Source organism: Ranitomeya variabilis, chromosome 1, assembly GCF_051348905.1.
Source record: "Ranitomeya variabilis isolate aRanVar5 chromosome 1, aRanVar5.hap1, whole genome shotgun sequence".
Lineage (NCBI taxonomy): Eukaryota > Metazoa > Chordata > Amphibia > Anura > Dendrobatidae > Ranitomeya > Ranitomeya variabilis.
The window spans coordinates 1,113,874,841-1,113,889,669 of NC_135232.1; the positions used below are offsets into that span (position 1 = coordinate 1,113,874,841).

Genomic DNA, 14,829 nt, shown 5'->3' on the forward strand with positions numbered 1-14,829 from the left:
TGTAGCAGTAATCTAGCAGTAGTGTAGCAGTAGTATTAGTGTAGTGTAGCAGTAGCCTTAGTGCAGCCTCCTCCTCTCTCACATACTGACTCCTTCCTCACTTACTTACTGACTCCCAGGTTCCCACGAGGTTCTTTGTTTATAATCTGCAGACCGGGATGTACTATTGTATTTCCAGTATAGGGGTGCACACTTTCCTCACCAGCGCTCCGCTGCTGACACCAGTAAGATGATTCGTCTTCTCTCCCAGTGGACTGTGCCTCACATACTGTTTTATAGTGGAATCCTATATGAAGAAGCACAGATTTGTCTACTGAAGCTGAATTATTTTACCTCATTTTCAGTTGTCCTCCCCTAGCTCATTATGGTATCGCCGGAAGTTTTATAACCCCCTGCCTGGTAAGCCTGCAGCTCAGAAGTTCACAGACAGCAGTGACGGCAGAGGTGTGTAGACAGCAGGGGGATGGGCGCTCGCTGGTCTGTCTGCTTGTTGTGCTTTCTTAGTCCGTTGCCTTCGTATCGTTCCTGTATAAGTGCAGGAGGGTCGTGGATCTGCTCCGTGCGCGCTGTGAGGACCCCGGTGCCGGGCGCCCATTGTTGTGGAGACCTCATGTCAGGAGCGCTGGTCACACACGGGGGCTGTGAGGCGACCTCTAGCGGCCAGAGCGGCACATAGCAGCCGGGTGATCAATAATAACAGAGGCTGCAAAGTAACCTCAGGCCACAAACTGCTGCTGTCACCTGCACTGTCCTGTGTGTGCAGAGCTGCGGCCCAACTGTGCATCTGTGTGCTGTGCATGTATGTGCACTATACAGCTATGTACTGGACATGTATGGGCACTATACAGCTATGTACTGTGCATGTATGTGCACTATACAGCTATGTACTGGACATGCACTATACAGCTATAGATCTATGTACTGTACATGTATGTGCACTATACAGCTATGTACTGGACATGTATGTGCACTATACAGCTATGTACTGGACATGTATGTGCACTATACAGCTATGTACTGTACATGTATGTGCACTATACAGCTATGTACTGGACATGTATGTGCACTATACAGCTATGTACTGGACATGTATGTGCACTATACAGCTATGTACTGGACATGTATGTGCACTATACAGCTATGTACTGGACATGTATGTGCACTATACAGCTATGTACTGGACATGTATGTGCACTATACAGCTATGTACTGGACATGTATGGGCACTATACAGCTATGTACTGGACATGTATGTGCACTATACAGCTATAGATCTGTGTACTGTACATGTATGTGCACTATACAGCTATGTACTGGACATGTATGGGCACTATACAGCTATGTACTGTACATGTATGTGCACTATACAGCTATAGATCTATGTACTGTACATGTATGTGCACTATACAGCTATAGATCTGTGTACTGTACATGTATGTGCACTATACAGCTATAGGTCTATGTACTGTACATGTATGTGCACTATACAGCTATAGATCTGTGTACTGTGCATGTATGTGCACTATACAGCTATGTACTGGACATGTATGTGCACTATACAGCTATGTACTGGACATGTATGGGCACTATACAGCTATGTACTGTGCATGTATGTGCACTATACAGCTATGTACTGGACATGCACTATACAGCTATAGATCTATGTACTGTACATGTATGTGCACTATACAGCTATGTACTGGACATGTATGTGCACTATACAGCTATGTACTGGACATGTATGTGCACTATACAGCTATGTACTGGACATGTATGTGCACTATACAGCTATGTACTGGACATGTATGTGCACTATACAGCTATGTACTGGACATGTATGTGCACTATACAGCTATGTACTGGACATGTATGTGCACTATACAGCTATGTACTGGACATGTATGTGCACTATACAGCTATGTACTGGACATGTATGTGCACTATACAGCTATAGATCTATGTACTGTACATGTATGTGCACTATACAGCTATAGATCTATGTACTGTACATGTATGTGCACTATACAGCTATGTACTGGACATGTATGTGCACTATACAGCTATGTACTGGACATGTATGTGCACTATACAGCTATGTACTGGACATGTATGTGCACTATACAGCTATGTACTGGACATGTATGTGCACTATACAGCTATGTACTGGACATGTATGTGCACTATACAGCTATGTACTGGACATGTATGTGCACTATACAGCTATGTACTGGACATGTATGTGCACTATACAGCTATGTACTGGACATGTATGTGCACTATACAGCTATATACTGGACATGTATGTGCACTATACAGCTATGTACTGGACATGTATGTGCACTATACAGCTATGTACTGTACATGTATGTGCACTATACAGCTATGTACTGGACATGTATGTGCACTATACAGCTATAGATCTATGTACTGTACATGTATGTGCACTATACAGCTATAGATCTATGTACTGGACATGTATGTGCACTATACAGCTATGTACTGGACATGTATGTGCACTATACAGCTATAGATCTATGTACTGTACATGTATGGGTGCCCTGCATCTGTGTGCACTATGCATCTTTGTAGCAGTACTCTGCATCTGTGTGCACCCTATATCTGTGTGCACCCTATATCTGTGTGCACCCTATATCTGTGTGCACCCTATATCTGTGTGCACCCTATATCTGTGTGCACCCTATATCTGTGTGCACCCTATATCTGTGTGCACCCTATATCTGTGTGCACCCTATATCTGTGTGCACCCTATATCTGTGTGCACCCTATATCTGTGTGCACCCTATCTGTATATGCGCCCTTTATCTATATGTGCTCTTCATCTGTGTGTGCACCCTCTATCTGTGTGTGCACCCTCTATCTGTGTGTGCACCCTCTATCTGTGTGTGCACCCTCTATCTGTGTGTGCACCCTCTATCTGTGTGTGCACCCTCTATCTGTGTGTGCACCCTCTATCTGTGTGTGCACCCTCTATCTGTGTGTGCACCCTCTATCTGTGTGTGCACCCTCTATCTGTGTGTGCACCCTCTATCTGTGTGTGCACCCTCTATCTGTGTGTGCACCCTCTATCTGTGTGTGCACCCTCTATCTGTGTGTGCACCCTCTATCTGTGTGTGCACCCTCTATCTGTGTGTGCACCCTCTATCTGTGTGTGCACCCTCTATCTGTGTGTGCACCCTCTATCTGTGTGTGCACCCTCTATCTGTGTGTGCACCCTCTATCTGTGTGTGCACCCTCTATCTGTGTGTGCACCCTCTATCTGTGTGTGCACCCTCTATCTGTGTGTGCACCCTCTATCTGTGTGTGCACCCTCTATCTGTGTGTGCACCCTCTATCTGTGTGTGCACCCTCTATCTGTGTGTGCACCCTCTATCTGTGTGTGCACCCTCTATCTGTGTGTGCACCCTCTATCTGTGTGTGCACCCTCTATCTGTGTGTGCACCCTCTATCTGTGTGTGCACCCTCTATCTGTGTGTGCACCCTCTATCTGTGTGTGCACCCTCTATCTGTGTGTGCACCCTCTATCTGTGTGTGCACCCTCTATCTGTGTGTGCACCCTCTATCTGTGTGTGCACCCTCTATCTGTGTGTGCACCCTCTATCTGTGTGTGCACCCTCTATCTGTGTGTGCACCCTCTATCTGTGTGTGCACCCTCTATCTGTGTGCGCACCCTCTATCTGTGTGCGCACCCTCTATCTGTGTGCGCTCCTCATCTGTGTGCGCACCCTCTATCTATGTGCGCTCCTCATCTGTGTGCGCTCCTCATCTGTGTGTGCACCCTCTATCTATGTGCGCTCCTCATCTGTGTGTGCACTCTATCTATGTGCGCTCCTCATCTGTGGTGCACCCTCTATCTCTGTAGGCCAAAGGGACGTGTAGGGCCCCCTAGGCTCCAGGGCCCGGGTGTGATTGTAACCCCTGCACCCCTGCCTCTATGCACTAGTATAGGTAGATATTGGGGATGATGTGAGGTGGTATAAATTGAATTAAAATGTTCCCCCAATATGACGCGATGGGTCGGAGGTTTCGCAGGTTTCTGTCTATATATATAATTGTCTAAGGGTTTTTCCGTCTGTCTGTCTGTCTGTCCTGGAAATCCCGCGTCTCTGATTGGTCGAGGCCGCCTGGGCCTCGACCAATCAGCGACGGGCACAGCATGGCGACGATGATGTCATAAAGGTTGCCTCGACCAATCAGCGACGGGCACAGTCTGCCGTGAATTCGCCTCGACCAATCAGCGACGGGAACAGTATCGACGTAGATGTCAATGGTTGCCATGGCGACGATGATGTCATAAAGGTTGCCTCGACCAATCACCGACGGGCACAGTCTGCCGCGAATTCTGGAATCATCATTGTCCATATACTACGGGGACATGCATATTCTAGAATACCCGATGCATTAGAATCGGGCCACAGTCTAGTCATGTAATATCTATCTTCTGATGTCTGACATTCCCGCTGCTCCCGGCCTGCGCGCTGATGTATGATTCCACATCTATGTTTGTGGCAGGTCTCTGCGCCCCTCCTGCGGCCGCTCGGCCCTCCATTCATGCCTCCTCCTGCCCAGTCAGTGGATTGCTCAGCTACTTCCTGAGTATTAAGCACCAGGGCTTGAATTACTGTGTGTAACCCAACGCCTGAGCAGCTGCTTTCATAAACTCTTCTCCTGGGCCCACAGGAATGGTGGCGGGGTCACCACACACCTATGCTTAACCCTCACCATGCTGCATCATAACATCACGGCCGCATACATTTGGGGGGAGTTCTCGGGCTCCCGGCCTTTATTCTTGTCGTGTCTCGGCCTGGTGGTTTGTGCCCGGCTCCACAATTCTAATCTCACAGCAGCGGGCAGGACAGGCAGCATATGGATGGGGCATGGCCGCTGTAATCACAGATGGGCTGCATAGATTTCTAGAATCCGGGATAATTGCTGCAAACATTTGCCTTAGAAGTTTGGTTATTATATTATTGAATTGACCTGAACATCTCACAATCTATTCATCATACAGCTGGACCCTGCACCGTGTCCCAAGTCTCCCGGAAGCCTGTAATCACTTGTGTCTGCTTCCTGTTAGTTGGTGCGTTGCAATATTAAGGACGATATTCTAGATGTATCTCTCCTGTCTATCACCAGTATCTCTGTGTACATGATTCTTTATCTGCTGCTTCTACAGCCAACAATATTTATCTCTGTCCCTGCAGCTCACATGGTAAAATCGACCATAGGTGTCAAAAGAAACCAAAACGTTACCTCCTTGCTTTCTTCCTTTCCTCTCTCCCATCATTCCTTCCTCTCTCCCATCATTCCTTCCTCTCTCCCATCATTCCTTCCTCTCTCCCATCATTCCTTCCTCTCTCCCATCATTCCTTCCTCTCTCCCATCATTCCTTCCGCTCTCCCATCATTCCTTCCTCTCTCCCATCATTCCTTCCTCTCTCCCATCATTCCTTCCTCTCTCCCATCATTCCTTCCTCTCTCCCATCATTCCTTCCTCTCTCCCATCATTCCTTCCTCTCTCCCATCATTCCTTCCTCTCTCCCATCATTCCTTCCTCTCTCCCATCATTCCTTCCTCTCTCCCATCATTCCTTCCTCTCTCCCTTCTTTCCTTCCTCTCTCCCATCATTCTTTCCTCTCTCCCTTCCTCCTTTCTTTCCTCTCCCTTCCTCCTATCCCTTCTTCCTCCTATCCCTTCTTCCTCCTATCCCTTCTTCCTCCTATCCCTTCTTCCTCCTATCCCTTCTTCCTCCTATCCCTTCTTCCTCCTATCCCTTCCTCCTCCTATCCCTTCCTCCTCCTATCCCTTCCTCCTCCTATCCCTTCCTCCTCCTATCCCTTCCTCCTCCTATCCCTTCCTCCTCCTATCCCTTCCTCCTCCTATCCCTTCCTCCTCCTATCCCTTCCTCCTCCTATCCCTTCCTCCTCCTATCCCTTCCTCCTCCTATCCCTTCCTCCTCCTCTCCCTTCCTCCTCCTCTCCCTTCCTCCTCCTCTCCCTTCCTCCTCTCTCCCTTCCTCCTCTCTCCCTTCCTCCTCTCTCCCTTCCTCCTCTCTCCCTTCCTCCTCTCTCCCTTCCTCCTCTCTCCCTTCCTCCTCTCTCCCTTCCTCCTCTCTCCCTTCCTCCTCTCTCCCTTCCTTCCTCCTCTCTCCCTTCCCTTCCTCCTCTCTCCCTTCCCTTCCTCCTCTCTCCCTTCCCCCTCTCTCCCTTCCCTTCCCCTCTCTCCCTTCCCTTCCCCCTCTCTCCCTTCCCTTCCCCCTCTCTCCCTTCCCTTCCCCCTCTCTCCCTTCCCTTCCCCCTCTCTCCCTTCCCTTCCCCCTCTCTCCCTTCCCTTCCTCCTCCCTCCCTTCCCTTCCTCCTCTCTCCCTTCCCTTCCTCCTCTCTCCCTTCCCTTCCCCCTCTCTCCCTTCCCTTCCCCCTCTCTCCCTTCCCTTCCCCCTCTCTCCCTTCCCTTCCCCCTCTCTCCCTTCCCTTCCCCCTCTCTCCCTTGCCTTCCCCCTCTCTCCCTTGCCTTCCCCCTCTCTCCCTTCCCTTCCCCCTCTCTCCCTTCCCTTCCCCCTCTCTCCCTTCCCTTCCCCCTCTCTCCCTTCCCTTCCCCCTCTCTCCCTTCCCTTCCCCCTCTCTCCCTTCCCTTCCCCCTCTCTCCCTTCCCTTCCCCCTCTCTCCCTTCCCTTCCCCCTCTCTCCCTTCCCTTCCCCCTCTCTCCCTTCCCTTCCCCCTCTCTCCCTTCCTCCTCTCTCCCTTCCTCCTCCCTCCCTTCCCTTCCCCCTCTCTCCCTTCCCTTCCTCCTCTCTCCCTTCCCTTCCTCCTCTCTCCCTTCCTCCTCTCTCCCTTCCTCCTCTCTCCCTTCCCTTCCTCCTCTCTCCCTTCCCTTCCTCCTCTCTCCCTTCCCTTCCTCCTCTCTCCCTTCCCTTCCCCCTCTCTCCCTTCCCTTCCCCCTCTCTCCCTTCCCTTCCCCCTCTCTCCCTTCCCTTCCCTTCCCCCTCTCTCCCTTCCCTTTCCCCTCTCTCCCTTCCCTTCCCCCTCTCTCCCTTCCCTTCCCCCTCTCTCCCTTCCCTTCCCCCTCTCTCCCTTCCCTTCCTCCTCTCTCGTTGTATATGTATATATCCTGTTGGCAGTATGTATATTCCCTATCGCTCGGTGCTGTACGACTCCTATAATGCTGCAGGTATGAGTGTGTCGCCATATCTGCCTCCACATCTTTCCTGGCCTCCTTATGGCTGCCTGGCCTCTCACACGGTGCACATGAAGCAGTCTGGCCGGGCGCTCCCTTCTCCTCTTTCCACCATGTGGCGCTTTAATACTGTCCTGTTGATATATTTATAGACAGACGCGCTATTTTCTTTCTCGTCTCCAGGGGATATTCCGACTAGGAGACCGTGAGAAAGTTTAGGCGAAGCGTATAGTGTACATGTGGTGGCCTCCAGCTTTTTATACATCTACATAAAATATATATATATATATGTATATATTAAAAAAATATAAGCCGTATAATGCTGGTTTATTAGATTCCGGATTAAAGGACATTTGTTCTACATCATTTCCTAGGACTCTGTGATTTGTACTATATACTGCAATAATGAGGCCGTATATCATACGCATGATGGAGCTAGCGTAGGTCCAAGTCCTGTAAGGGTCTGTTCACATTTCTTCTTTTTCATCTGTCCTCCTAAAAAAAAAAATGGTGGGAAAGCAGCAGCAAAATTATCACCAGAAAGGTCCTAATAGTCTGTAGGGTGGAAAGAAGTCTGCGGTTTCACAAACTCTGAAGAAAAAGTGATTTTTGAACCGTCTAATGGTTACAAAACAGACGTGTGTGAACAATACCCTAAAATGACTAAAAAAGTTAAAAAAAATTGTCCTATGTACCCCAAAACGAACTACAACTCTGCACGTGAAAAAAACCGTAAAAAACATCGCGATCCTGGAAAACGACGGCAAAAAACTTTTTTTTTTTCATTACAAAGTTTCGATTTTTTTAAGTAAAAAAAAAAAAAAGCAAAAAAAAAAAACGAGTTTGATATCGCCATAATCGTTCTGACTTGAAAAAAAAATTTGGGGGGAATTTTTTTTTTTTACGACACTATATGGAATAATAATAATATAAAAAAAAAGTCGCTTAAAACAAAAAAGTATTTCCATAAATGACCCAACATTCTCAGCCCCCTCTATTTTTCCCCAGTTTTAGGACTTCCGAAAATTGTCTTTCTGGACTATTAAATGCTGGATTAAAGGAATTTCTGTAAACTAACTTGAAGCGACGCAATGTGTGTGGGATCCGACGGTTATTTGCGTCGCCTTTTAACCCTTGTTCCCTGTTGCAAATGCTGAGTAACGTGCATGCACATCCTGAACTGGATGATGGATTCATGCTGTTCTGTTAGGAACGATAAAGTTTTTTGAAAAGTAAAAAAAAAAAAAAAAAGTTACGTAGGAGTGTCGTTGGCCAATCAGAGTGGGCCGTGGGCGTCCCTGGAGCCGGGTGGGGAGGGGGCATGTGTGAGTGAATAGTGCTCTTTATTAGTTCAGTGTGCTGAGGCTGTGTGGTCATATGCATGGAAGCAGCCAAGGGGGAAGCAGCAGCCGGGGGAAGGCGAGCATGCTGCACAGGTACACATGTTACTACCAAGACGGCCTGGACGTAGACTCTATGGACTACCCCTCCTAGTGCTTGCAAAAAAATACCATCCCTTCCTTTAACCCTTGTCTCTTCCTTTCTCCGCTCCTAAATTTTGTGCTTTTATCCCCCCCTCTATCAACTCGTCATGCCTTCTGTAGCGTTTCTATCTGCGCCTGTCGAATTTAATTGTGTAAAAAAAAGAAGAAAAAGCTCCTTTTTATCCCAGTCCCCTTTTTTTTTTCTTATTTTTTAATTTTTTTTGCATTCGGTCACCCCCCCACACCCCCCAATCACCATAGCAAATACAAGGAGCGTCAAAGAACGAAATTTCGACATCCTTTAAAGCAGCTGACGCACTTCGATTTTGGACCCTCTTTCCGTAGTTCCCTATTGCTTGTAATTTTTTTTAATTTTTTTATTTATATATTGTTTTTATTTAATTTTTTTTTTTTAATTTATATATAATTGTATTTAATTTTTTGATCATGTTCGGGCCGAGTGTCAAAAATTGTAATTTTTTTCACTCTGCTGTTGTCAAGATGTGGGAGGAAGCAGAAGGATTTCTATTAAAAGGCAAAAAAAAAAAAGAATATTGCCTTGGGAACGGTTAACCAGTTAGGCGACCTAGACTCCGAGGGATTCACGATCCCCTCTCTGCTTAACCCCTGGTGTGCTGGGAGGCTCCTGTACGGTGATGGCGCTGCTCCTCTTCTTCCAGGCCTTGTCATAACACTTTTTGTCCACCTTGTGCCACCAGGAGGGGGGATTTCGGTGCAGGCACATGCAGGCGGCAGCTGATTTTAATTTTTTTTTAATTTTTTTTTTTTTATTCGACAGAGGGGTTATGCTGGGTGAGACGTGACATCATGAAATTGACAGTACGCAGCTCCCATGCTGTATATTAATAGCAACCTCTCGGAGGCAATGGCAAAGAAAACCTGTAAGACATGGAGGAAGGTCTAGTTTGGCTTGTAGGATTTTTTAAAGTTTTTATTTTTTCCTCTAGGCCTCAGGGCGGCCACGAAAACAACAGCTGCTTCCGTCGGCCGTGTGCTTTTCCTACAGCCGAGCTGATTTGCCCAGGCAGCCATTAATAAGTGCTTTGCGATTGCTGAGCAAACTCGGCCTTTCCTCAGGCTGTTTTTCCGGGTTGATTTTGCAGTTTTTGTCATTGCTGAGAATATTTTTTTTTTATTTTTTTTTAAATAGAATCCTCTGTTTTTGGACAGCTTTAAAGGGGCACAGTTTTTTTTTTTTTTTAATTTAAAAAAAAAACAAAAAACTTTTTAAATAGTAAATTATACCCCTGGGGGGCGGGAATGTTTGGAGGTTTAATATAAAGCAGAAGCCGTGGATCGACATAAAGGAATGGGGGGAGAATGGAAACTGATTACATTAAGAGCTCACTGAAGAGCGCCCTAATTTCATCCATGTTCGGCCTGGAGACCACGGTTTTTTTTTCAGGAGCATGTTAGGTTGGGACATGTGTTCGCACTTATGGATGGAGGAGGGGGGCGAGAGGCTGGTTGGGTATTGTTAAACTTATTCTGGCTTTCTGCCTAAGATTAAATGACACTGTGGGTGCCAAGAAAAAAGAGGAATATATATATATATATATATATATATATATATATATATATATATATATATATATTTTAATATATATATCTACCCCTTTTCCAATACCTTTTTTTTTAATTTATTTTACGAGCATGGCATCGAGCCCTATGTATCACCTTGTAAAAAAAAAAAAAAAAAAAGTGTGCTAAAAAATTGGATGTTTGCCTGCAATCCCCTCCTTACAAAAACCTCCTTTCTTACTGAAGGATTTGCCATAACTCTGTAAAATCATTCATATGATGACCCCACAGCTTCATGCCAAATAATGATTTAATTTTTGATTTTCTGGTATTTTTTGTAGTGCTTTTATTTTATTTTGTTTTTATCGCTTGGTTGATCTGAACTTTTTATTTCATTTTGAAATACTTTTGGAATAATTTATTTTCAAACTTTTTTTTTTTTTCTTTTTAGGATTTTAGAATTGTATGTTTTGGGTTGTTTTATGACTTGTACTTTGGTTGTGGGTTTGCTTTTAAAGAGAAATTATCGTTTCTCCTGATAGGTCGGTTTTAGAAAATACCCCTGAAATAAAAAGTTTCTGCATTGACAGCGAATCTGGCCTTAAAGGAATCATATCCATCCTCCTGAAATGTCTGTTTTAGAAAATACATATATTCTCTTTGAAAAAAAAAAAATAAAATTCTAGGGTCTTCTGTTACATTATGACAGTGAATCTGGCCTTAAAGGAATCATATCCGCCCTCCTGAAACGTCTGTTATAGTAAATACTTATATTCTCCATGAAAATGCAGTTCTGGGGAACATTTTATTGTAGCTCTGCATTGGGCTGTTCCTCCGTTATTCCTCCTTGAAATTTGTCAGTAAATTGACTACTGGGTGCTTGTCTTTGTCGAAAGGGGCGTGTCCCTACATAGTCGGACTCATTCTGCACTGATTGGACAAGGTGAGACACGCCTCCAGTTGGTAACACCTAGTTATCAATGTATTCATATATTTGCAGGAGGAATAACAGAGGAATGGCACAACGCATTGTTTTAAGAAAAGACTCTTTTGGATTGTTTTTTTTAGGGAATGCCAGATGTTAGGGGAGTTGACAGGTCCCCTTTATGACAAGATTCACCATCATAAAGAGGGACAACATTCCAGCCTGAACTATCAGGCCAATATATTCTCTATGATGCTATTTGTTCTGGTCTTTAAACAGGTCGTCGGACCCATGTAATAATGTCATAATGTGGAGACTGTCAGCACAAAATGACTGTTCAAACCAAGCACAGACGTGGCCCAACATTTCAGTTCACCTTTCTACCTACTTGCTTTTCATCTATCTCTGCCCTTCTCTGATTAATGTAAGACCAAAGCTGTCACTCAAGGAAAACGGGTGAGGGGAGAAGGATGAATAGCAAATTGGTGGGAAGGTGCACTGAAATGTTTGTCCTAGTGCCTGTGCTTGGTTTGAACAGTTGCTTTGTGCTGACACTCCCTTTAACTAGGGCCATAGTTTAACACTATTCTGATTTATAGTATTACATATTTGTTTGATTTTTATGTGATTTTTTGGGAACTGTACTTTCCCCTAGTATGTCCGTCTTAATTCTTTTTGTCCACCTGGTACAGTGGTGGTTGCGGCCATTCTGTTTGCTGTTTTATTAGCTATAGAATTTTCTATTAAAGGCCCGAGCTTTGTGATTGCCATGCAGATGAGTACGAGACTTCTTGTATTGCAATATCTCTTACATTCATTAATAAAAAGTTTGAAAACACAATTTTTACAGCCACACAAGTTACCAAGTCTTTTTGAAAATGTCATATACCTTTTGGGCAGTTTTAGCCAAGGGTGGAGAAATCCAAGGTGCCATGTGGCCAATAAGTTCTGCAACTTGTGCCTAACATTTTGAGTAATTTATTAAAGGTATATTTTCCTCAAAATGTTATGTTCTCCCTTAGCCACAGGATAGGGGACAACTTACTGATTGATGGGAACTGCCACCACCACCCCGACTTTGGAGTTCTAGAATCCAGGAACCCGTGTCTACAGGACACTTGGCCATTTTTGGCAGATCCTTAGACAATTAATGGGACACCCATACTCCGCTCTAGACTGGGCTCCTCAGAACTGCTTACAGGGTTTCAGAACACCAATGTTGGATTAGAAACCACTTAATATTTTTGGCACTACCTGTTAAGGTCTACCACATTTTCTGTTTGGCCTTTAAACCTTTTTATTCTGCTTGTGAAATCCGCATTATTTGCCCATTCCTTGTGTAAGCCATTCTTGAAGTTTTTGGATAGAACTATATGAATGATCCAGGTGTTCTTTTCGTTGCTCCTGTTCAGTAAGAAAATGTGTGTGGTCTTCAAACAACTTCTGTGGACTCCAGCTTGAGCATGGCTACTTTGAGTTGTGACTGGAGTCCTCTTGCTAAGGCTGGGGTTCGGCTGGTCCATTCAAGAGGATAGGAGGATATTTTGATGGGCCTTAAACACAACAGAAAGGCCCACGATATCAAGTCCAGAAGAACTTAAAAGGTTAAGCCTCTATTTCATTTTTAGTGTTCCCAAAGTTGCCCAGTTTAGCCCTTGATCCATATCTAAGGTAAGGGCTATATGGCTACTTGTAGTAAGACTTGCGCTAGTTTAGTGACTTCAGTGGTCTATGGCCTACACCTACAAACTACTGCTTTCTGAAGCCCACTAGTAGACGTAGTCCCCTGGATGCAAGTTATTTCAGAAATACGTAACGTACTTCCGCAAGAACCAGAACCAACCTCGTTCTTGCAGGTAGTTCAAAGACTCGATAGTGTCACACGGCCTTTTAATCCAAAGTAGAAAAAAATATATTACGTGTAGAATTGACCATAAATTGAAAATCCTACCAGGCAGATGAGATGCATCATTGCATGAAAATGTCCTTACTTGGTTAGCCTTCGGAAGAGCACCCCAAACTGGGAGGTACTATAATCCTCCTAAGCTGAAAATATGCTTCAAGGGTCAATTTGCAGATCCTCATGTGTTTGTCACCGGTCCTTAGTTTCCAGAGTCATTCGGAATTCCCCCGGTGTAGATGACGATTCCTTTCCCTCTGAACATTCCATTGTATGACTTGCTCTCCAGCCATGTTGATGTATTGCCCTTTGGTCTACTGTGCTTTAGATAACAACTTAAGAATACGTCATTTAAAGGTATCTCAATTATATTATAAATTAATCTCCTTGAAGACCATGATTAATTCAGATGTTGGTCTAGGAAGCTTCTGGAACGGCGTGTTTAGCTTTCGCCGATGGATGAGATTTTGCCCACCTGATGTATTAGACAAAATTGAGGCTTCTGCCAACGGCAATCACTCGTTCTTCTTACATGTAGTCAAGGTCTTTTCTAACTTTTACAAAAAACAGAGAAGATCCCCTTGAAAGAGTCACCAGATCAGAAGTGGCCTGTTTTACTTATTCTATTCCTGCTTCTCCTGAGGTTTTTTTTTTTTTGTTAAATCCACCATAAATTTCCATAGGTATGGGCCTTTTTATTTAGTGCTAATTTTTATGCTCTTTCCATGGGGCGTGGCTCACAGAGTTCCCTGGGGGCTTGTCTTTAGGCTGCTTAGCATAAATAAGCTGTCTGCATCTCTTCCTTCCAAAATCCTTAAAAATTTGCAGCAAAAAATCTATCATCGCCCGACCCAGTTGAGTTTTGCTGTACCTTTTGAGCCTAGAGCGATGCATTTCAACAATACCCTCAGCTCTGTAGAACATCAGTAGGTTTCCAGGTGTAAACCTGACTGTTCCCATAATTTTTTTTTTATACATAAAACTAGAAAGTACCTTTTAATATTTTTAAATATTCATTTGTTTTTGCATAATTATATGTCCTCTAGCGCCGTACAATTGGAGAAATTGAATAGTATTTTAGAAAAATTTATATAAAACAAAATTTGAAACTCCGGAGCCTTTAGCCAAGTTGGAGCATTTTTTAAACCTCGGTGTACAAGTCCGGATGAGATATTTACTCGAGATCCCTTCATCTTCTCGCGAGTTACTTTGTGGTTCTGACTTGCAGAGCTGAGAGCGACGTGTCAAATCTGTGCTGAAATATTCCATTCAGTAGTAGTATACATAGCAGGTCATGAATCCAAAATATGTTCCAATAACAGGAGGAAGCCGGACCGATCTCAGCCCCGCTCTTTTCGTCTCAGAAATGGAGGAAAAACAAATATCAGGCCCGGGCCAGATCCGGTCCTTATTTTTTGACCTTTAGGGACAAATTAGGATGTGACATTTAGGGAGATTACGGTTGACGTCTACCCAAAATGGTACAAGTAGATGTATGACACCGGAGGACGCTTTTTCTGTCCAAAATGAATTTATTTGGGCTTTTTTTGGAAAGAACACTTGGCTTCTTATTCAATAGCCAGTTCATTAGGAGGCAGCGAGGTATAAGGTTCTTTGTGCCTCATGTCACTTATGTCACCAATTGACCTAGTAAGACCCAATTACTCCGTTGCCAATAGAGAAGAGATGATGGCACATGTTTTTGTTTCCCCTCTTCTCTCTTTCTACTGGTACAGACCTGCCAAGCCTGTTGTTGGGTCCTGTTTTATGGCCGCCGTGGGTTAGTTT

General features: G+C 44.7%; 1 protein-coding gene across 2 annotated transcripts in view; it reads left to right on the forward strand.

Moving 5' to 3' along the window:
- The first annotated feature begins 397 nt into the window (after positions 1-397).
- FAM53A (family with sequence similarity 53 member A) overlaps positions 398-14,829 on the forward strand; it is a 70,314-nt gene continuing 55,882 nt past the window's right edge. Inside the window, exon 1 of one of the 2 annotated variants that reach the window (XM_077280206.1) lies at positions 398-444. The gene's annotated coding sequence lies outside the window, so the exon portion shown is untranslated. Of the gene's footprint in view, positions 445-8,543; positions 8,627-14,829 lie in introns of those variants that run through there. The other variant, XM_077280205.1, reaches the window with a different exon arrangement.